Source organism: Myotis yumanensis, unplaced genomic scaffold (genome assembly GCF_028538775.1).
Source record: "Myotis yumanensis isolate MYYU_CA2020_CCGP unplaced genomic scaffold, mMyoYum1.0.hap1 SCAF_4, whole genome shotgun sequence".
NCBI classification, from domain to species: domain Eukaryota; kingdom Metazoa; phylum Chordata; class Mammalia; order Chiroptera; family Vespertilionidae; genus Myotis; species Myotis yumanensis.
Window position 1 is genome coordinate 76,482,304 of NW_027223755.1, and position 22,077 is coordinate 76,504,380.

At 40.4% G+C, this 22,077-nt stretch overlaps 1 protein-coding gene and 1 non-coding gene across 7 annotated transcripts in view; one reads left to right on the forward strand and one right to left on the reverse strand.

The window, feature by feature from the left end:
* The window catches only part of MEGF10 (multiple EGF like domains 10), a 369,913-nt gene that overhangs the window by 220,522 nt on the left and 127,314 nt on the right, over window positions 1-22,077 (forward strand). The window lies entirely within an intron of this gene.
* On the reverse strand, window positions 1,245-1,351 carry LOC139009715 (U6 spliceosomal RNA). Its single transcript, XR_011471417.1, has one exon. It is a non-coding gene; the product is annotated as a U6 spliceosomal RNA (small nuclear RNA).

Genomic DNA, 22,077 nt, shown 5'->3' on the forward strand with positions numbered 1-22,077 from the left:
TGCAGGACAACAGCCTTGCTGTCTCCTCGTGGAGCAGTTGCTCAGAGCCCTGGTCCAGCTGTGGCCTGCTTTGTTGGGAAGTGCATTGTGACTTGATATTTTAATCTTTTTTCTCCTTATAGGTATTTAAATAACAACTGGTCTGTGGGCATACCTGCCAGAAGGGATTGAGGTCTGCATTCTATACAAAAAAACCATTGTTTTATGTTATCTTAACTTCATTAACAATTAGAGGGGTTGGGGGAGAATAAAATTCCTAAACCAGTGGTTCTCAACCTTCCTAATGCCGCGACCCTTTAATACAGTTCCTCATGTTGTGGTGACCCTCAATTTCATTGTTACGAATTGAACATAATTAAAGCATAGTGATTAATCACAAAAACAATATGTAATTATATATGTTTTCTGATGGTCTTAGGCAACCCCTGTGAAAGGGTTGTTCGACCCCCAAAGGGGTCGCGACCCACAGGTTGAGAACCTCTGCCCTAAACAAAGCTATGTCAAGACCCAGAAAATCCAACTTGAGGAATTTAAAATTGAAATTGAGGAAGACAGTCCATCTAAATCCTCAAATTCCTTAGAAATTCTCTGAGAATGTAAGGAGCACACAAAAGTTCTGATCCCTAAGTCCATTCATTCCAAGTTAAACAATCAAGTTCGAGTTTTGAATCCAGGCCCATGGTGGTGGAGAGCTGCATTCTGATGTGCATCATGGCTTCAAAGGGTTGGATGCCCTTTGGTTTCCATTTGCTGAGAGACAGTTAAGTTGCTCTATTTTGGTTTCTGTGTCTGGGTTCTGGAGAAACCATCACCGGTTTTACAGCCTCTAGGAGAGCCGAGAGAGGTGACATTCTGGCCCACTGCCCCACCGAGGAGGCCGGGTTGGGGCTGCCCGGACACAGGAGCACACTGCCATTACATTTGCTGGCATTTGCTTCCTTCCACCCTTAAGTTCTAGCAACTAGATTACAAATCCAGGTGTGATTCCTGGAAGAATGTGTTTTAACCATGCAGATGGGTAATAAAAAGATGCAAACAGAAGTCCCTACATCTTGGGCAAATATCTTTTACTCCTTAGAACTTGGCTTACTTCTAGATATTTGTTTTTTATTGTGGTAAAATATACATAACGTAAAATTAACCATAGTGACCATTTTTAAATGTGCAGTTCTGTGGCATTAAGTATGATTATTTTATTGTGCAACCATCACCGCCAGCCATCTCCAGAACTTTTTTTTTTCTAAAAAAATATGGAACAGTTCACGAATTTGTGTGTCATCCTTGCGCAGGGGCCATGCTAATCTTCTCTGTATCGTTCCAATTTTAGTATATGTGCTGCTGAAGTGAGCACTCTCCAGAACTTTTTAATCTCCCCAAACTGAAACTCTGTACTGATTAAACAGCAACTCCCCACTTCTTTTGGACCCAGCCTCAGACAACCATCCTCCCACTTTCTGCCTCTATGAATTTCTCTACTTGAGATAACTCAGATGATATGTATGTGTAATCCTATATAATAAAAGGTTAATATGCAAATTGACCAAATGGCAGAATGACCAGCCGCTATGACATGCACTGACCACCAGGGGGCAGACGCTCAACACAGGAGCTGCCTCCTGGTGATCAGTGCGCTCCCACAGGGTGAGCACCGCTCAGCCAGAAGCCCTGAGCTGGGCTCACAGCTGGCGAGTGCAGCAGCAGTGGCGGCAGCCTCTTCTGCCTCCTAGGCAGCAATAAGGATGTTCAACTGCCGGGTTAGGCCCAGCAGTCTGGTTAGGCCCAGCAGTCAGACATCCCCCAAGAGCTTCCAGACTGCGAGAGGGCAAAGGCCAGGCTGAGGGAACCCTCCAAGTGCACAAATTTTGTGCACTGGGCCTCTAGTCTATATATAAAAACCTAAGCGACCATTAAGACTGGATGACCGTCCAGTAGCTATGACATGCACTGACCATCAGGGGGCAGATACTCAGTGCAGGAGCTGCCCCCTGGTGGTCAGTGCACTCCCACAGCCAACCTCCCACAGTCCCTCCTTCCGGCTGGCCGGCCCCAATCGGCCCCGATTGCCAGCTAGGGATTGTGCACCAGGCTTCTAGTATACAAGAGGCCTTCTATGACTGGCTTATTTCACTTAGCATAATGTCTTTAAGGTTGATCCATGTTGTAGCTTGTGTCAGAATTTCCTTCCTTTTTAAGGCTGATTAATATTTTATACTAGTGGCCCAGTGCATGAATTTGTATAAATTGAAAGGAAATTAATTAGAAGAAATATTTTAATATTGCTATTCTCCCTTTCTCTTTTTTTTTTTTTTAAATATATTTTATTGATTTTTTACAGAGAGGAAGGGAGAGAAATAGAGAGTTAGAAACATCGATGAGAGAGAAACATCGATCAGCTGCCTCCTGCACATCTCCTACTGGGGATGTGCCCGCAACCCAGGTACATGCCCTTGACCGGAATCGAACCTGGGACCTTTCAGTCTGCAGGCCGACGCTCTATCCACTGAGCCAAACCGGTTTCGGCTCCCTTTCTCTATAATAGAAGTGTCAACCAAATTCATGATTGACAATTACAGATCAAAACACACGCATACGATTGGTGCTAGTGAGAGCTTTATATGTATCATGCATGTGCTAGTCAACTTAGCCTTTGATAGATATAGAATAAACTTGCTTAATTAGACCTGCTTTCTGATTTAGCTAAACTTTTTCCAGCCCAGTGAAGCACCACAACTGCTCTTTCAGGCAATTGTCAGCAACAGTGTAATATTAACACCAAGCAGATTATTATTGTAGATCACACAGGGAGAACAAAGGGTAAAATATTTAACTGCAACAGTGTTTGACTACATTCTGTGCAGTAAGAAAACCTGAAGTCATTTTCAAGTTCCACCATTTCTTACTTCTTTTCAGTTGGGTCAAATTTCTAAGTTTTCTAAATCTCCATTTTCCAACTAATGAAAGAAAATAGGATTCTACCACGTCTCCTATCTACCTACTCCAAGACTTCTGTGAGGGTCAAATGAGATGAGGCACAGGAAAACACTTCACAGATATTTAGTTAAAGTGTAAAATTTTTCCATCTGGCTATAAAGCAAGTCATGTTCCTGGGCTGGAGAAACTCCAAGGAGGCTAGTTGCTTAGGGAGAAGAAGCTGGGTGTTGCTACCTGACGTCATTACCTGGCGCCTACAGCCACCATTTCTGGGTTGGGCTGGGCTATGGGCTGCATTTTGCACCATGAGGTCTTGGCAATGTTGGCTGTGATTTGGTGGGGTGTTGCTCTGGGGTAGTGGCAGGGCCTGTGTCCCACTTGGAGGAAGCTGAGTGTTGCTTTGTGGGCACCAGGTTTGCGGTGCCGTTTCTCTGTAAATGGCAGCTCCTGTGTTGAAGGCTGCCCCCTGGTGGTCAGTGCACATCATAGCGACTGGTTGGATGGACACTTAGCATATTAGCCTTTTATATATAAAGATACCATATTTTGTTTATCTAATCATTTATTAATGGACATTTGTAGTATTTCCACTTTAGGGATATTGTGAAATGCTGTTATAAACATCTGTGTACAAATCTGTTGGAGTCCCTGCTTTCATTCCGTTAGAGTATACACCCAGAAGTGGAATTGCTGCATCATATGATGATTCCCTGTTTATTTACTTATTTATTTTTAAATATATTTTTATTGATTTCAGAGAAGAAGGGAGAGAGAGAGAGAGAGAGAGAGAGAGAGAGAGAAACATCAATGATGAGAATCATTGATCGGCTGCCTCCTGCATGCCCCCTACTGGGGATTAAACCCACAACTGGGGCATGTGCCCTTGATCGGGATCAAACTCGGGACCCTTCAGACGGCAGGCTGACACTCTATCAACTGAGCCAAATCAGCTAGGGCCGGCGATTTCCTGTTTAATTTTTGAGGAACGGTTATACTGTTTTTCATAGTAGTAGCATTTTGCATTCCCAACAATACACAGGGTTCCAACTTCTCCACAACCTCACCAACATTTATTTTCTGCTTTTTGTTTGTTTTGTGTTTTAATAGTAGCCATCCTAATGGATGTGCAGGAGTATCTCATTGTGGGTTTTGATTTGCATTTTCCTAATGATTAGTGATATTGAAAATCTTTTCCTGTACATATTGGCCATTGGTATATTTTCTTTAAAGAGATATAAAGAGGCCAAAACCGGTTTGGCTCAGTGGATAGAGCGTCGGCCTGCGGACTGAAAGGTCCCAGGTTCGATTCCGGTCAAGGGCATGTACCTGGGTTGCGGGCCCATCCCCCATGGGAGATGTGCAGGAGGCAGCTGATCGATGTTTCTCTCTCATCGATGTTTCTAACTATCTATCTCTCTCCCTTCCTCTCTATAAAAAATCAATAAAATATATTTAAAAAAAAAAAGAGATATAAAGAGATATCAATTGAAGTTCTTTGCCCATTTTTAAATTAAGTTGTTTGTTTTATTGTTGTTGAGTTGTATGGTTTTTTTGTTTGTTTTTTGTTTTTGTAAGTCTGGATTTTGATCCCTCATCAGATATATAATTTGAAGATATATTCTCCCATTGTGTGGGTTGCCTTTTCACTCTGCTGTTAATGTCCTTTGGTACACAAAATTTTTAATTTTTAGGAAGCTCGGCATATCTGTTTTTTTCTTTTGTTGCTTGTGCTTTTGGTGTCATATCTAAGAAATCATTGCCAAATTGCTCTTAGATATTTCACACATAGCTCCTTTCTCTGTAATACCACAAAACCATTACTAGTGGAAATTTATTTTTTAAGACATTGGGCTCTGAAATGGCTCATTTTTTACTTATTTGGAGAGTGGCCTTTATATAAGTTCAGAAATGGTTAATTTCACTTTCTGCTGTGCTCTGTTAATTTCATCTTCCTTCTGTCCTCAAGGGATCACAAAGGCTCTTTTGTGGATAATGAAAAAGAGAGAGTGAGGGAACGACTTAGTTTGAAAAGAGCCTCAATCATTTATATCATAGGGGCTGAGGAGAGAAAGGCCAGATTTAAGAAGTCTGAGGAATGAATGTGAGAGGGCCCTCTAGCAATCACGACTTGCAGGAAGTGTATGACAGATACCACACCAGACCGTCATTTGTCTGCGAAGGCTGAGATCTGTTTCCTAAAGCCCCCTTCCCCCTGAGGCTGGACCGACTGTTGAAGAGTGGGTTGGCCCTGTGGCGAACCTCTAGTAAACTGATAGTCCATCCCAAGAACAGAAAAGGTGATCCATGTACACTTCTCCAAGCACATAGACAATGGCTTTTATAAATGTTCATTCTTTTTTAGGAAACACCAAATATTTTTATTTTTATAATGCTGGTAAAACTTTTTAATAGCTTAGAAAATCCTTTTCTTGCTTGCCAATTTCTCATACTTGACTCATTATTTCTGGATTATATTCTGTACACAAAACACCACTAATAGTAGCCACACATCTAATCACCATGGACATTGCCTGATACAAGAAAGCAATGGAGTAGTACATCATCTATAATAATAAAAGCATGATATGCTAATTAGACCACACAGTCGAAAGACCTTCCAGACATCATTCCAGACGTCCTTCTGAACGAAGCCACGGTGGCAGGGGCCGAGGCAGAGGCAGTTAGGGGCGATCCGGCAGGCAGGCAAGCAGTTAGGGGCCATCAGGCAGGCAGGCAGAGTGGTTAGGGGTGATTAGGAAGGCAAGCAGAGTGGTTAGGGACAACCAGGCAGGCAGGCAAGTGGTTAGGAGCCAGCTGTCCTGGATTGTGAGAGGGATGTCTAAGGGGTCCCAGATTGCAAGAGGGTGGGCTGAGGGGACCCGTGCATAAGTTTCTTGCACCAGGCCTCTAGTAAATGTATACAACCTCATCCTCAAAGGGCAAATAATGCACAGAGAGAGAATGCTTCAGGACATTGTTCTTTATCTGTGATTATTCCAGGAGAATGTATTCACAAGGTATTCATGTTTTACAGTCTTTTCTCATTGCTTACATTACAACCATTGACACAATTTCTGTAGCATTGGGCTATTGTTTAAACAACCAGGGTTAGGTGAGTATTTGTGTGTTTCCCTACCTGGTGTGTATTCAAGATATGAGGTTGCTTGCTGCGGCTGTCCTTGTACATCTGATCTGAAGAGTAGTTTTCTGTGTCAACAATTGTCCCCATGCAATAGCCTGCACAGTAACTTGACTTAAGGGTATGGAGAGCTGTGGGTGTCTGTATTTTTCACTTTAGAAAAGTCGAATGATGGCCTACTTTATGAAGGCAATCCTCTTCAAATGAGCTGCAGTTTAGTTAGTAGATTCCCCACTTGCCTGCATACCCAGACTTGCAGGAATCCATGAGCAGCTTTACTGGGGACAAGGAACAATGGCAATAAGTTTCTCCAGTATGTATGTCACAGAATGAGGCACTAAATGCCTAAAGTCCAATTTGGTTCAGAGAGCCCAAGACATCCAAGGAACTAGGTCTCCTGAGAAACTGGCTTCGGGGTTGCATGTTAACTACCCATTTGAAAGCCATAGAGACCTTAGGAGCTAGGAAATGCTTTTCCTTTGCAGCATCACATCTTAACTCCTAATTTTAATGTCTGCAAGTAGGCATCACCACAGGCCACAGCTCAGCCCCTCCTAGTCTCACCTTGCTCCTTCCTCTCACCTGTTCCCTTTATCATGGGCTGCAGGGAAGCGTGGTGGAGCCCTAGCCGGAGAGAGACACAAAAGGCAGAGCAAGCGGCCCAGGCCCTGCTCCTAGCTTAACTGGCACCAGGAAAAAGTGCCTTCAGCTGGCACGGGGGCTTGTACGAGCCAAGCTTTGCTTGTTTGCCATGGAAATCCTAGTTGTAACAGAGACCAATGCCATTCAGGCAGCGAGCAGGAAACTGCTTTTATGGGGAGGCTTTTTTGGCACCGTGTCCGACATACACTCCAGTCAATCATGGTAAAGTGCCTAATAACAGATGTGGTAATTAAGCCTGAAGAACTCTGTCTCTATTTTTTCATTTTTATTGCAGGGAATAACAAAGTGCCTCATTAAACCCCCAATCACGCTGATTTTTGAATTGGGCACACCGATGTCCTCAAAAATGCCATCTCTGCAAGGGCTCTCTTCCTAGGGCCACAGTGGCTCAGGGCGCTGCCAGGGAAAGGTTGGATTAGTTTGGGGGTGGACAGTTCTGTTTTTTCTGGGCTGACATTTTCACTCCAATACAAAGCATATGCAGACTCCTGGGGTCCAATCAGGTTTCTTTAAGTCCCTTGGATATAAATAAACAGTTTTAGCTTTTATGTGCTTGGGAGACTAGAAAATGCTCCCTGATTCTCTTTGCTTCAAATTATACTGTTTAGAGCAAGAAATTAACTTCTGCTTTCAATCTTGCTAAGGTTTCAGATAGCCTGAAACCATGGTCAACTACCATATTTTAATCTGATAAATTTTCGTGGAAAAAAATTTAATTACATCTGAAAAGGCCTGTCTTTGATTGTGGCAGCTTCTAAGGCAAATGTCTTCATTAAGCGTGTTTTTCCTTCTTTCTTTTTTCTAATGATGAACGTGAGTCTGGCTCATCTTTAAAGAAAATGAATCTGAGAATTTAATGACTTGAGACAGGTAGAGGAAATACATGTCCTCCATCGTAAGAGAACATGGCTCAAACTTCCCTCGGAGCTCTTCCTGATGGCTCAGAGCTGGTTCTCCGTGACCATGTACTCGGAAAAGACAGCCAAGTGCTTAGCCCATGTCTGACATGTCTCTTTGTTGCTATACTATTGGATAGTGTAGATTGCGAAGCTGCGTGTATATCATAGAGATGATTTTTTGTTTGTTTCTAATCCAGTATGGCCATAGGCATAGAGATTGGGACAGACACGTTGAAAAGGCCTTAGATCCCACTTTATAAAATTATTGGTTTATTTCCTTGACACCTGAATGCATAATTTGGGTTTTTCAGGATATTCCAAGAGAATTTGTAGGTGACTAGATTCTTAAGTTCAGCTCTCTTGGAGCTAGTGAAGCAGATGTTTCATAAAGCATAATCAAGATTTAATTTATTCAATTTTTTAATTAGTAAAGCATAAACTTGACCTCCTCTTCTGTTTAGCCCTGACAAGGAATATGCTGTATTTAACAGTTGTACACACACATACATCATGTAAAGCCATACCATTAATGGTCCTCCATATTTGTTTGCTATCCAATACCTAACATTTGTAATTCATTTTTTACCCCCTTTATGCATTTAAGACAACATTTTATGTCATTGATGTCAATAATATTTCTTTCCAAAGATGAAAGTAGGCATGTGAACACTCAGATTTTACCGCATTAAAATGTTTTTTAAGAAACAATCTCTATAGACAGCATACACCAAAAAGTGAGACATCCTAGGAACAGTGGGAAAGAACTGTGACAGTTCAAGCAAAGACACTGTTTTCAGGACTATTCAGTTATGAGAAGAGCAATCTTTTCCTTTAAATAAGATTCAGATTAGTTTTTGTTTTTTTATATTTTCCTTAATAATAACAAAGATCTTCTGGAATAATACAGTTTATGTTTTAGTTCCAATTTCATTGTTGGGGGAATATTTCTATAAATTCATGACAATGCCTTTACTGGATGAAGTGTCAACTTGGCCAACCAAGAGTGGCTCTGAGCTAACGTGCCACCTCCTGGAGGAATAGATCACATCAGGGATCCTTTCTCCAAGTTACTCAGGGTCCCACTGATTCATTGTTTTCCCCAGGTATGGATCCTGTTCTCAGTTATTAGCCTCTCATTTCAAGCCTCTGGACTCATATCAACTGTCTGTGACTCACAAGATATGATCCCCTGACTGCCCTCCAGCCTTAAAGATGATGTGAATGTTGTGTGCTCCATAGCCCCAAGTTTTGATCTAACTCAGTTGAACATTTATTGAGTATCTATTATATTCTCCCAGATGGGAGAGAGGTAGAAATTAGGGAGGAGTGGAGTGTAAGACAAGACAAAGACATGGTCTCTGCTTTCAAGGAGTCTAGTTCAGGAGCTGTGATTGGTTATGTCAAAAGATGACCAGTAGCCCAAGGTAACATATATGCATCAGATGAAGGATGTGAAAAGTTGGTTCTATCAGAGATTTCTGTGCAGTTTTTAGTGAATAGACTAAAGAATATATTTACTTATGTCCTAGATATGATATGTTCCCATTCAGAAAATACATTATTGCAGAGAGAGAAATAAGTTGACAGGAAGCTTATGTAATGATTAAAATTTTAAACAATTACTGAGGCTTATATGTTGACCTGGATTCATAGGAGTGAATCATAAACACTATCAAATTAGCAAGGCAGAAAAAATAAAATTCATGTAGGAAACGATTTCCATCCTCCGTAGATTCTTCTATTAAGATAGTCTTTATGCATAGTTTAAATTCATTAGATTTTATTTTCCCTTTTTAAATTAAATGATTAGAAAGTTAAAATCCTTGAACAAGTGACAGTAATATAGCTTATAGGAATTGCTTCTTCATAAGAAGGACACTAATGTGTTCAATGTGATGGGGTCAACTTAATCTTGAATGGTTAAGATTAATCTTGAATGGTTTCTGTTACCAGTAGTTTCCAGTATTTATGATAATGTGAAGATATAGCTATTAGAGATTTTGAAATTAAAACTAAAAAGGAAGAGAATTTATACTAAAGGCAAAAGGGAAATGACATTTTAAAAGAAAAAGAATGAAGAAGAGAAGAGATTAAAGACAATGTCATAAATTGCAAAGCCCGTGACCGTGCAGAATCCAGAACTCATAGCTTTAGTACAATACCTTTAGCTTCTTTGGTTCAAATTGCCATAAAGAATTATCAAAATCTGCTTAAAAATAAAGGTGATATTCACCATGAAACCTGTAATTATTTTGATAATAATGTTACAGTTTATTTATTCATTTATTTATTCTTAACATTATACTTAGTGCATTTATGCCCACCTGTGCTTTTCATTTTCTTGCCACATTTGGGTAATGTACACATGTTCATTAAGGGTCCATGACAATTATTCTTTTACTTGTATTTACAATGTGACCTTCATCGAAGACCACCAAAGAACTTAGTTACTTCTCAAAAATTAAACTTTAAACTATATCTGAATCCCTTTCTTTTTCTTTCTGATGATATTTCAAGAATATATTTTAAATCACTTTATAATATTATCGTTCCCTTTTGTAAACTGTATTTATATTACACTTCATGAACATGTTGAAGCAGGGCAGTTCTTCAGTTGCTGTGGACTGTGATAAACTGCTAATTATTGAGGGTTCATTTTGGGGTTTTTCCAGAATTGTTTTTCTGGTGAGGTTTGCTGAGTTGCGTCTCTTTGCCAGCCCGCACTGGCAGGCCATAGGAATTGTGCTTTCAACCACGAGGACACTATTCTTCCAAAGAGTTCTTAGCATAGCTCTTGAGAATTTGGTTCCATTTCTCTTTTGCTCCTGGTTCCTGTATCTTCCTTTGTGACTTCTGTTGCCTGACTCCCAGCCCATCTTGGACCCTCCCTTTGCAGCTCCCAAATGTATGCTCCTGGTCACCTCACTTTGCCCACAGCTGAGACAAATACCAGGTCAAAGGATCCTGTCCCATGCTTAAGCAGGGCTACTTACTGAGAATAAAGGAATGCCAATGAAAAGAAAGCCTTAAGCTTTTAAATGAAATTACAGAATAACTATTCATTAAGCCCTTGAAAGTATCCATAGATTCTCTTCAGAAAAAACATACATTTTTTTCTCTAATTAAAACAATAATTTTATGGCAAAACTTTCATTGTTTTCCTCTACTTATAATAATTGTATTGCAATCATTTTGTTGCAACTCTGGGATTTTCCTTTACAGTTGTATAGTTTAGAAATTAAATGGGACAATTGTGACCTTTCTTTCCTTTTATATTGGGAAAAATATTTCAAGATCCAGAACAACTGATTTATATAATCTGAGCTTTATTTTTCCTATGGGTCATTCATTCATTCGTTCAGTCAATCAGTAGTCAAGAAGTTAAGTGCTCCATATGTGGCAAGATCATGCAGAGAAGAACAGTGTACTGTTTTGACATTAAGGAGTTCACTACTTAGTGGAGAGATGAGTAAGAAAATGGTGAATAAAATAGTGTGTGTAATTACTCTGTCAAAATCCACATCATCTACTCCTAGGATTCCCAAGGATTATGGGAGCAAAGAAGAAGGATGTCTAGTCTGGCCTGGGAGCTCTTCTAAAAGGAAGTAACATTTGATTCTCTTTGTTTGTTTATATGTTATCTTCTCCTTTTTAAATTTTTATTGAATTTATTGGAGTGACATTGGTTAATAAATTATTTAGGTTTCAAGGTACATCATTTGTATATTGCATTGTGTTTTCACCACCCAAAGTCAAGTATCCTTCCATCATTATTTATCTCCCCTTCCCTCTTTTCTTTTTTTTAAAAATATATTTTATTGGTTTTTTATAGAGAGGAGGGGAGAGGGATAGAGAATTAGAAACATCGATGAGAGAGAAACATCAATTAGCTGCTTCCTACACACCCCCCGACTGGGGATATGCCCGCAACCAAGGTACATGCCCTTGCCTGGAATCGAACCTGGGACCCTTCAGACCACAGGCTGACACTCCATCCACTGAGCCAAACCGGTTAGGGCTCCCCTTCCCTCTTTTCTACCTCCTCCCATTCCCTTTCCCTCTGGTAATCACCATACTGTTGTCTGTGTCTATGAGTTTTTTTTCTTAATCTCTTCACCTATTTCACCCAGCTGCCCAACTCCCCTCCCCTCTGATAGCTGACAGTCTGCTCTCTGTATCTATGAATCTGTTTCTATTTTGTTTGTTTATTTTGTTTATTAGATTCCACATATAAGTGAAATCATATGGTACTTGTCTTTTACTGACTGGATTATTTCATTTAGCATAATACTCTCCAGGTCCATCCATGCTGTCACAGAAAGTAAGATTTCCTTCTTTTTTATGCCAAGTAGTATTCCATTGTGTAAATGTACCCACTGAATGGGAGAACATATTCGCCAATGATACATCTGATAAGGGTTTACTACCCCAAATTTAAAAAGAATATATACAATTCAACACCATAAAAACAACAAACAATCCAATTAAAAAACAGGCAAAGGGCCTGAATAGACACTTCTCCAAAGAGGAGATACAGACGGTCAATAGCATATGAAAATATGCTCAACATCAGAGAAATGAAAATTAAAACCACAATGAGATATCACCTCACACCTGTCAGAATGGTTACCATCAATAAATCAACAAACAAGGGTGTGGAGAAAAAGGAACCTTCTTACAATGTTTGTGGGAATGCAGACTGGTGCAGCCACTGTGGAAAACAGTATGGTGTTACCTCAAAAAGTTAAACATGGAATTGCCTTATGACCCAGGGATTTCCATTTCTGGGAATATATCTGAACAAACCAGAAACACTAATTTGAAAAAATATATGTACCCCTGTGTTCATTGTAGCATCTATAGATATAAAAGGCTAATATGCAAAGTGTCCCCTCCGGAGACAGGGACCTCAATTGCTTGCTATGACATGCACTGACCATTGGGTGGCGCAGAACGAAGGAAGGCCCCTGCCAGCGGCCAGCAGCCAGCTGCTGGGGAAGAGAGGCTCTGGCCGACAGCCAAAGGCCCTGATTGGCCCTGATCACCAGCCAGGCCTAGGGACTCTACCCATGCACAAATTTTGTGCACTGGGCCTCTAGTTATTTATAATAGCCAAGATTTAGAAGCAGCCCAAGTTTCCATCAGTACATGTAGTGTCATTATTTGTCTCTTATTATAGCCTTTGTTTTAAAGTCTCCCTTGTCTGATATAAGTATTCCTACTCCAGCTCTTTTTTCTTCCCATTTGCATGAAATATCTTTTTTCATCCTTTACTTTTAGTCTGTATCTTGCATTTTGAGGTGGGTGTCTTGTAGACAGTACTTATATGTCTTTTGATTGGAGCATTTAAATCATTTACATTTAAAGTGATTATTTTTTTAATATATTTTATTGATTTTTTACAGAGAGGAAGGAAGAGGGATAGAGAGTTAGAAACATCGATGAGAGAGAAACATCGATCAGCTGCCTCCTGCACACTCCCTACTGGGGATGTGCCCGCAACCAAGGTACATGCCCTTGACCGGAATTGAACCTGGGACCCTTGAGTCTGCAGGCTGATGCTCTATCTACTGAGCCAAACTAGCTAAGGCTAAAGTGATTATTGATAGGTACATATTGATTGCCATTTTATTCTTTACTAGAGGCCCGGTGCACGGATTCATGCTCATTGAAAAGAAATTAATTAGAAGGTGGCTGGCAGGGTGGGACTGGGCAAGACAGGCCGGACACACCCTGGAGCCAACCCCTCGCGGTCCCTCCCCAGCCAGCTGCACATGGGGCGGTGCTGGGGCTCGAGGGGCATCTGCGGAGTGAGCGGGGTCCTTCCAGCAGGTGGGGTCCCTCAGCCTGGCCTGTGGGGATCAGGCTGAAACCGGCAGTCCAACATCCCCCGAGGGGTCCCTGTGTGTGAGAGGGCAAAGTTGCTGTCGCTTGGCAGCTCCTGCATTGAGCATCTACCCCTTGGTGGTCAGTGCATGTCATATCGACCAGTTGGTTGCTTAGCCTTTTATTTATATAAGACTAGAGGCCTGGTGCATGAAAATTCATGCACTCGGTGGGGTCCCTCAGCCAGACCTGTACCCTCTTGCAGTCTGGGACCCCTCAGGGGATGTCTGACCGACAGCTTAGGCCTGATCCCCCAGGGGATCAGGCCTAAGCTGGCAGTCAGACATTCCTCTGGCAGTCTGGGAACCCTCGGGGGGTGTCCGACTAATGGCTTAGGCCCTGTGGGGAGCGGGCCTAAGCCGTTAGTCAGACAGCCTTAGCACTGGCGTGGAAGCGGGAGAGGCTCCTGCCACCGCTGCTGTGCTGGCCAGCCATAAGCCGGCTTCTGGCTGAGCAAAACTCCCCCTGAGGAAGCGTCATAGCGACCAGGCATTCCGCTGTTAGGGTCAATTTGCATATTACCCTTTTATTATATGGATAACTATATTTCTCTATTTTTTCTTCTTCTTGTCTCTGCCTCCTCCTCCTCCCTCTCCTCCACCCTCCCACCTTTCTTCTTCTTCTAGAAGACCCTGTAACATTTTTTTTTTTTTTTTTTTTGGTACTCTGATTGGGTATTTTCTGCTACCTTGTCTTCCAAATTGCTGATTCAGTACTTGGCTTCATCTAACCTACTGTTTATTCCTTCTAGTGTATTTCTTCATTTCAGGTATAGGGGGGATAGGTAGTGATGGAAGGAGACTTGACTTGAGGTGGTGAACACACCACAATACAATATATAGATGATGTATTAGAATTGTACACTTGAAACCTATATATTTTGATTAACCAATGTTACCCTAATAAATTCAATAAAAAAACTTACTATCAGCAAAACCTATTTATCTTTTCCACAAGAAGTTAAACTAAAGGACTTAGCTGCTATTGCAATAGTTAGACTGAGGAATAAAATTAAGTTAATCATAAATGACAGGGGTATATATTTCTCAATTTTTTATTTCATATTCTAATGTTACAAAAAATGTAAAAAACTTGACTTTTTTAGGAATATCCAACCAAAAATTGACCATTTCCTCATTCCTGATAGATGGTTTTGCTAAAATATAAAAGTGATAAACAATTTAAAATGATGGGACCATAATAAGTAGGTACAGTTGGCATCATTGGTTGAAATGAACTTAAAAGTACTTTGGAAAGCAGATAAAAATGCCAAATGATATGTTTTTTAAAAAAATTGTAAAATCATCCTAGGATATACAACACTTATAAATACATGAGGTAAAAGATGACAACTGTTGCAACAATTTTTTCCACTGGGAAATTCACGTCAGCCTGAAAAATAATGAAAAATAAATTTAAAACAAAACAAAACACTTCCAATAAGCAAATCAAGCATAAGTGGCTGAGAATAAGAGATAATTACTGCAGTGCCCATGAAAGTTGTAAAACTATGCCCTATTTCAAACTAACAAGTGAAAGTCATCCTGAGAACTTCTGAAAAAAAACAAAGAGAAGTATTTTAAAGTACATAAGGAATGCACAACTGCCTTATGATACATGAAAATTATTATTCTTGAAAATACTTGAAATATATTTTTGAAATATATATATTTTTTCAACAGAATTTTATTTTTCTAATTCACCAATTCTAAATCTTGCTGGAGAAGTCTTACCAGATCCAAATCTTTTTCTTTTTTAAATGAGTGTTTTTTCTTAAATTCTTTGTTCAAGTTCACATCCTCACTATACTTTTTATTTTCTAAATTTCTTCCTTCATTCATTTGCCCTCCTCTCTGCCAGGTGCTGTTGTAGGTACAAAGGATACCACAGAGAACCAAAAATGTGCCATTGCACTGCAGAAATTGGGGTTGTCCATTTATCTTTAAACTCTTTCACTACAGCCATTAACTAAAGTTTTACGAAGTCTGTGTCTAATCTACTCCTTTGATGAACAGATTGAGTAGACATAACTTACTGTGAGCGCCTTCCTCTTTGGAATGAAAAGGCACATTCATAAGTTGCCTTATTAAAATATTGGCCATTTCCTCAATATTTTAGTGTTAAACTTTTATAAGAGCCCTAGGGCCTATAATGTGTATATTTGCACTCTATGTAGACTGGCATCAGCCCCAGGAAACAAATGTAAGTTCATCATTATTATCTTTGTATGTAGCAATTCATAATATTGTGCATGACCAACTCACAGGATCTTGAATTTTGGCCCAATATTAGCCTAAACAGAAGCTATTAATGAAATAGCTTTGTGACCTGGTGCATGCACTTAATTCCTCTGGACCAGAGCATCATCATCTGTAAAATTAGAGTATTGGCCCAGCTTCCTGCTAAAGGCTATGTTCACACAAATGTCAATGAGTCTTAGGCATTCTGAAGGTTTATAAGAAAGGCAAGTGGAAAACTCAGCTCTCATTGTAAGTTCGCCTGACAATATATCTGCTTTTCTGGCTGATATTCCTGAAAGGGAAATAAAGCAGAGAGAGAATAAGTGACTTGTCAGTGATCAAAGTTTAACACAGAGTCAGACTAGAATGTACCTCAGTCTCTATTTCTTTCCTTCCCCATGGCATCCAGGTCCTGTATTTCCCTAAAAATGGCAAAGAAGGACAAGTAAGAATATGCAGAGAAATAAGAAGAGAGAATTATGAATAGTGTGAATGAAGGAAGTAGTATGGAGAATGGCTCTTCATTTTCCTATCAATATGAGATTGTTCTCAGACTGTTACTCGGGGTCAGACAGGGTCACTTCTTGAATACAAGGTCTGTCTAGATACTCACAGGAAGTGGTATTGCTACTTCAGCATGTGGCACTTTATCTACCAAAACAAAGGCCTATTTTAAGAGTCATAAAGTTGGGGTTTGGGTTGTGGCTTCTTATATTTGCATCTATATGTGATTGGTGAGGAAGCGGAGGTGGAAGGGAAGGCTGCCCAGGAATTTTCTCCTGAATGTCCTGGCCAAATGCAACTTTGAATAATTACCTTCTTCTGCCTACGTATACTTCCTCAGCAGTTTCCTCACATTTTGCCTCAATTCTTCAAAGATTTTGACCATGTGGGCTTAAAACCATAAGGATAAAAGTGTCCAGACTCTTTGGTGGCAATGCCCGCTGCAGGAGATGTCTGTGGTCACTCCGCATCCTGGTCTGGATTAGTGGTTCAGAGTTGAGTAACTCTGGGAAGAATGGCAGCTGAGTCTTGATGTCACTGATTATTTGAAACATCTGTACCGTCTAAATGTGGACATACCTTATGTACCCTCTAATTCAGAGCCTCAGTTTGACCAGGAAATAGTTTAGTCACTTGGAGAATCTAACTTTTAATGAATTTGCATTTCAAGAAGCATTTATTGCTTCAACACAGAGATGGAAAATTTTTAGAAAGACTCTGGCTGTTTTACCTGATGGAGAAGTGATCAGACTGGAGTTAAGATACCTGATTCTGGGTGCTAGCTTTCAACTACCCATGTACTAGCTCTGTGATCATAGTCAAGTCATCATAACTTGGGACTTGAATTATTTCATCTATAAAATGAAAGATTTTGATTGGATCCCATAGTGCCCTAAACTGTAACTCTCTGTTCTATATTTTCAGCACAAAAGCCTGTGGAACCCAGGACATATGTAGTGTTGGGAGCCAAATTAATTATAGAAACCTAAATTATAATATCTACTTTGAAGAATTAAAAAATAGAGGAATGGTGTGTGTGTGTGTGTGTGTGTGTGTGTGTTAATAGAATCTGGATAGATGCAATTGACAGGAAATTTTTCTAAAATCTTGGTTCCCTGGAAGTTCTTTTCCTCATCGGGTCTTTGTTCCCCTGTATTTTTGTCTCTAAGAAATGGCCTTTGAGAAAAAGGATGGCTTGACTTGGATTGCTCAGCTGTGTCCTAATAGTGAGTATCTCAGGTATTGAGGGTTACATAATGACTCAGAGGTTGGAGAGCACGGGACATGTAGGTGTCCCCAGTCATGCCGGTGGTGGGGCAGAGTGAGTGCTGTCATCTTTCCTACTAAAGCAGCATACACCATGGATAAGCACCATGGTTAAGAACCTTCCCTAGAGAGGGCCATGTGAATACTTAGGCTTCCCATTACTGTTCCACTCCCATGTGCGAGGAAAGACCCAAGATTCTGATGATACTCAAGCATCCTGCTGCGTGTCAGAGAATTACATTTTTTCCTCTTTCCTTTTATTACAATTCGACTTTTTCTTTCTAAAGGAAATTGCCTTCTTTTGTCATTTTTTCTGTAGCAATTAGATTTTTTTTCCTGCTTGTGTCAGGGGATTGGTTAAACCTAAAATGTTCACCTTCTGTAATCAGTATTGTTGGTTGAAAGAAAAAAGAAGGCAGTACGCCCCCCTTTCTTCCTGGGCTGGTCAAGTTCTATTTTCTCGTTCATTTTCCCCAAACCTCTTCACTCTTGGACTACCTGACGGCTCATGAAGTGTTTGGACATTTTACCTTGAACCATGTTATTCAACACTATTCCTGATCTGGCTCCAACATTCCTCTCCCACTCATTTCTCTATTCTGTGTTTCAGACAATCTTGCCCATTTGCCTTTCTCTCTGAGCCATTGTTCTCTCTTGCCTTTGCTCTTACTGCTTCTTCTGGATGCAACCTCCCCTATTTTATCTACTCAGCAAAATCTTCAATAATGCCATCTTTTGTGCCCATGCATCAGTTGAAAATACTTTCTGAATACTTATTTTGTAACCTTCTTTAGACCTTAATCACTTGTGAAATTACCTTGTCATTATCACTCACATGACACTACTTTCACATTAGATTGTCAATTCTTTGAGGGCAAAGATGGTCTTCACCAGCGTTTGGTGATTGAAAGAATAAATTCATGTTCTACAACAAAGGCATTGAAAATTTTCTATGTAAAATAGTGTGAAAATAATTACATTACTAGGACAGATGATGAAAAATGATGTAGGCCTGTACATTAGATAGTAGTAATGTTAAATTTCCTCATTTAGATAATTGTATTAGATTATATAGGTAAATATCCTTATTCTTAGAAAATGTATATTGAAGTATTTAGAGGTATAGGGGCATGATTTGTACAAATTACTCTTAAGTGGTTAAAAATATGTGTGTGTGTGTATATATATATATACTATATAATAAAAGCATAATATGCAAATCAACTGAATGGCAGAACCACTGGTCAGCAGGAGGTGGGGCTGGTGAGCAGGTGGTGGCAGGCGAGCCAAGGTGCATGCCAGCAGGCAGAGGGAGGGGACGGCGATGGGGGGAACAGCGGCGACCAGCAGTGGCAGAGGGGCGATCAAAGGGGTGGGGCCAGCCACTCGCGGTCCCCAGATAGGCCTGCCGGGTTTGCCTCCAGCAGAGGGAGGCCACCGGCGATGGTGACGGTATGATTCGGGCAGGGCCAGCCGCTCACCATTCCCTGTGGAGAGTAGGCCTAAGCCGTCAGTCGGACATCCCCTGAGGGCTCCTGGACTGCGAGTAGCGCAGGCCGGACTGAGGGACCCCCCCCCCCCCGCCCCCAGTGCATGAATTTTTGTGCACTGGGCCTCTAGTATATATATATATATACATATATATATATATATATATATATATATATGTATATGTATATATATATGTATATATATATATATATACACACATATATATATATATGTAGCTAGAGAGTGACAAAGTAAATGTGGCAAAATGTTAGCAACTGGTGAGTCTGGGTGAAGGGCATTCTTTGTTCTATTTTTGTAGCTCTCAAAGAAATTTGAAATTATTTCAAAATAAAAATTAAAAAATAGTAATTCAATTTCATATACCATCTAATCATAAATAATCATAGAAAACTAGTTCAACTGCAGGAAAATAAAACGAACATTTATTTGTAGGTGAAAGGGTAACCTGGAGAGAAGTCTAGAATGCACTTATTCACTGTTTTATACGTGAGCCAGCACAGAGCACATGATGAATTCTCCAGGTCACTGTGAGGCAGGTCAATTCTTTAGGGCAGTACAATGCTGAAGGCTTAAGGATAAATGGTAGGATAATCTGGGCCAGTGCGTTGTATGGAAAAACAGCAGGTGCACCTCAAAACACAAGCATTGCCAGGGCCATACCTTGAGGAACAAAATAACAAATTGGAATTAGAAGGTGTGGGGTCTTGCCAGGAGTTCTCATGTAGGGAAAAGATTTCAGATTCACTGCAGGTGGTTCCTTCTGTATGCTACTGCCACTGATGATGCAGCAAAATAGTGGGCATTATTGAGAGCTATGTTGCAAGTCAAACAAAACATTTTGGATGTCAGCATATTGAAATACAGGCAGATGGGTTCTCTATTGCTGTGTAACAAATTACCTCAGAGCTTAGTGGCTTAAAACACCAACCATCACCTCACATTTTCTGTGGGTCAGGAATTTGGGAGAAGTTTAGCTGTAGTCACTGTGTCAGCAGAGGCCATGGTCACCTTGACAGAGGCTGGAAGATCCACTCACCTGGCTGTTGGCAGGAGGTCTCAGTTCCTCTCTATGCGGATCTCTTCATTGGGCTGCTTTAGTTCTAATGACACATCGGGAAGCTGGCTTCCCGCAGAATGGTGACCCGAGAAACAAGATGGAAAGTGCACTGCCTTTGGTGACCTAGATTCAGAAGTATACTCTGTCATTTTTGCCATATCCAATTGGTTGTACAAATACTCTATTCATTGTGAAATAGGCTCACACAAGGCAGGAATCATTAAAAACTGGCATCTGGCTATCACAATAGGGTATAATTAGGGCTGCCAATGCATAGTTGTTGAAAACAGGAAAGAAAGAGTAAATTTTATTAAAGGGCTTCTTTTTTTCTTTTCTTTTCTTTTCTTTTCTTTTCTTTTCTTTTCTTTTCTTTTCTTTTCTTTTCTTTGTGTGTGTGTGTGTGTGTGTGTGTGTGAGTGTGTACAGGCCAAAAAAAAATTAGGACTCTTCAGGTTGAGAAGAATGAATGGGTATGTTATTGAGGAATATTCAATTTTAAGAAGTTTAGGAAAAGAAATATGATTTTATCCACCAAATTCTGGAGTAAGTAGTAGTGTTTGAAGTTTCTTTTTCTATTAAAAAGAGAGGTGTATTGTTTTCCCAGTAGGAGAGAGAATAAACTGAGAAAACAGAAGTGGGATTCAGAATGGTTTAAACCCCAAATAGCTGTCTCTAATATAAGCCATATTTTCTATTATTTCCCTCAGCGTTGCCAATTTTTTCTTTTATTGGCATATACTCATATACTTCCCATTCCTTAGGCTACTACCCTGGCATAGGCAGTTTTACCCCACACCTGAATGCTCTAACTTCCACCCACTTTCTTTGCCCCCAGTCTCTGTCCTCTCCATTGGATTCTGCACACCTTCTCTGTGTTAATCTCCAAAACACCTCTTCCATAGAGAAATGCACCCTTCTCCAAGACTAAAGTGCATTTCACTGCAGACAAAATAATCATCTGACCTCCTTCGTCTGGTGCTCAAAACCCCTGCTCACCCAGTCTACCTCCCTTTCTAGCACCACTTCTCAAGATTCCTTGAGAGCTCCTGCTCTCCACCCTCAAGACTTGGCTCACACCTTTCTCTTTGCATTATTGCCCATGGTTTTCATTTACCCAAATCCTTCCTATTGTCCAGAGGTGATGCTGAGGGCAGATTGCAGACACTGAAGTCATCATCCAGACTCCCTGAATTCTCTGCTCTGTGTTCATTGTCTGATTTCAGGTGAAACACTGATCTTAGTGGATGAGATTGCATGTGTAAGGTGAGATGGCTGAAGCAGGCACTCAGTGACTTCTAGTTCTTTTTCTTTTGGGAGCTCTGTTCAAGTTTGACCTCTTTCTTGATCCTTTGCTACTCACATTGATTTTTTTCCTCCTCTTAAAACTCTAGCAGTTTATTTCCACATTGACTCATTTGAAAAATAATCGCATTTTATTTATCATTTTCCATCCTAGTAAATTTGAAACTATCAAGGGCAGCAACGCTTACGTCAGAATAGTCCTCACAGTTGCTTGCAGGATAGATCATTAGTGAGATATGTTTGTGGATTTTGTTCCATATATTGTGGATGATGGGTTCATAGGGACGTTGTAGAATATTTCCCAAATTTGATGACAAGTGGGAGCCAGGATGTCCCCCAGATAGGGTGGTTGGTTAAGTTGATGAAGCTGTACCTCTGTGATCCCACAGCATTCTCTGGCCTTAGTCATGGCTGCATCATGCTGTATTGAAATGGTCTGTGTGTGACCATTCTCCACGTGGGGTGATGAGCTCCCTTGGGGTATCTCAGTGCCTGGCATCCCCAGGGTTTTGCTCAATTTTTGTTTGATGTGAAGTGCCAGAACTATTACTAAACACTCACTTCATGCTAATATTTAGAGATTTTTTTTTGGTTGTTTATGAAACCATTATCAATTTATAAAATAGGGCTTGAGAATTTTTTTTATTAATGTCAATAGCTACACTCATTTAACTTATA